This window comes from Cryptomeria japonica, chromosome 10 (genome assembly GCF_030272615.1).
Source record: "Cryptomeria japonica chromosome 10, Sugi_1.0, whole genome shotgun sequence".
NCBI classification, from domain to species: domain Eukaryota; kingdom Viridiplantae; phylum Streptophyta; class Pinopsida; order Cupressales; family Cupressaceae; genus Cryptomeria; species Cryptomeria japonica.
The window spans coordinates 808,890,026-808,892,891 of NC_081414.1; positions in this window are offsets into that span (position 1 = coordinate 808,890,026).

A 2,866-nucleotide genomic window follows, 5' to 3' on the forward strand; every position below is an offset into this window, starting at 1 on the left:
TTGAGCCACAACAATATTGGCCAACTTATCACCAATCAAGTTCCCTTGTTAATAAACATGGGAAAAAATAGACTCATAAAAGGTGCTATGCATACTCCTAGAATCAATAATCAAAGACTTGATGGTCCAACTAGGGGCTTGAATCCCTCTTAAACAATTAACAATAGTTAAGAAATAACTTTCAAGACATACCTTGGAGAAGCCACTAGAGGTTGTCATCTTCAAACCAATGTAGGCTACAAAACCCTCGACATAGTTGTTTGTCCAAGAACCCAAAGGGGGGACCACAGTCGAGACAAACCTATCATTGTGATAACAAACCACTCCCACACAATTAGAAAGTTCAAGATTCCCTTTTTCTACCCCATCATTGCTAATTTTAATCCACCCTTCCAGTGGTTCTTTCAAAACTACACCATCACTAACCATCTTCTACTTAGTCAAAGGCTAAGAAATTTCACATTAAATATTCTAGCATTGAGCCACATTGAGATAATACTGAGAAGGAGTCATCAGGGGGCCATGAGAATTGATATTGTTACAAGCCACAAGAAAACTATCTTTAATAGTCGACTTTATCATCAATGCTACCACATGCAAACATAATCCCTAAAAACCATGGTTATTACGTTCTTTCCAAATCCCCCAAGCCACATGAGGCATGGATAAAGACCATAGAAGAAAAAGTGAGGGATTATCAAAAGGAGAAATCCACTAATTATAGCACTCAAAAAAAGAATTTGGGAAGACTATAGAGATTGGCCACAAGTTAAAAAAATAAGCCCAAAACTCTCTAGAAAAGGAACACTTAAAGAGAATATGAAAAGGATCTTTTACATCATCTAGGAAAAGGAAACATTTGTTAGGTAGAGCCAACACCCTCTTGCATAGATTATCAATTGTGAGATTTTGTTCTAAACTTGAAGCCAGAAAAAAAATATTCACTTTAGGAATAACAACAATGTTCCACACCAAAGCCCAAAAAGGATGAGGGTCAAAAGGACGAGACTTGAAAGTCTTGTAAATCGAGAAAGAACCATCAAGAGAGAAGGCCCACACAAAAGAGTCCTCAAATGATACATTAGGAATATGTGTCAAGGAGAGAAGCACCTAAAGGGACCAACTTAGGATCAATGATCAACAAGTTAACCCAATTAGAGTTAAGGATATAAGTTGCCACTTAACAACCAAACCTTCGAATGCAAGTCTCCTTTTAAAATGGTTGGCTCAACTAGAAAATGTAAGGGGGTAATCACCAATCCATCAGTCATCCTAGAACAAAATCTTCCTCCCATCCCCAAGAGACCATTTAACACCTCAAGATACAGTAGATTTCAGAATAGATATAGAATTCCACAACACAAAGCAAGCCACAAAACGACCTCTATCAACAAGAAATTACTTGAAATTGTCATAGGTCTAGATAAGTATTTATTTTGGATAATATTGGTCCATTCATTTCTCTCGTGAATACTACACCAAAGATTTTTGGCCAAAAGAGCCATATTAACTTCCTTGATCTTCATAATGGCTAGACCACCAAAGGTTGTTAGGAGACAAACTTGGTCCTAGGTAACAAGATGCATCATGTTGTTGGTGTCTAAACTAGTCCATGGAAAATTCCTCTGAATCTACTCCATTTTAACAAAAATAAATTTGGGGACATCAAAGATTCTCATGACATACACAGGTAAAATTTGTAAAGAAACTTTAATCAATTGAAGTTTACCTACTTGGATCAAAAGATACCCTTTCCATCCAACAAGTTTTGATTGCAATGTATCAATGAGATTCAGCCAGTAGAAGTCAGGGACCCTATTGGAATAAGGACGTAACCCCAATTAAGTGGATGGGAGATCTAGAATCCTACAACCAAAAATCTTGACAATCCTTGGTTGTCTTCTAAACGAGGTATTCAAAGAGAATAAGGAGCTCTTTTGAAGGCTAATATTTTTTCCAAAATCATGTTCATACACATAAAAAATGACTTTGAGGGTCTTATCTTTCACAATAGATTCATCCCCCATAAGAATGGTGTAATACTCGAACTACTAGTGAGAACAAGCATAATCAACACAAGATAGAGACAACCCTTTTAACCTACCAATTCTCACATGCTTCTAAATAAATCTTCCCATGGTTTTAGCAAATAAGATAAAATGGAAGAGGGAGATGGGGTCCCCTTTCCTAAGCCCACGAGAACTAGGAAAAAGCCAGAAGGAGAACCAATAACAATAACAACAAACTTAGCTGAAGAAATTAATTGAGAGATCAGCTAAATAAAGATGTTATTGAAACCAAATGCCACAACAACCTTAAGAAGGAAATTTCAATCCACCTGATCATAATCTTTAGGGAGATCCATCTTAATAAAAAAACAACCCTCTTATTCATAGGTAAAGAGTGAATATTTCCATGCACAGTTATAATAGAATCAAGAATTTGGTATCCCGACACAAATCCATTTTTTTGAGCCGATATTAATGAGGGAATAATTTATTTAATGTTCAAAACTAAAATCTTTAATAAAAAATTATAAAGGAAATCGCACAAATTTATTGGATGAAAATTCTGAAAAGAGTGAGCCTCAACTTTCTTCGGAATAAGAGCAATAAAGGAAACATTCAGTTGTTTGAGGAGGGATCTCAAACCAAAAAACCCTTTAGTTGTAGCTATAAATTCATTAGTTATAATATCCCAATATATCTAAAATAAAAATGTAGGGAAGTCGTCCGGACTAGGCACCTTATTACCTTCAAAGGAAAATATAGCAGTACAAACTTCCTTCATAGCTAGAATCCTGGTAAGGGAACATTTTATATCATCAGAAACCAATGGAGGAATTTCATTTAAAATATCTTGTTGA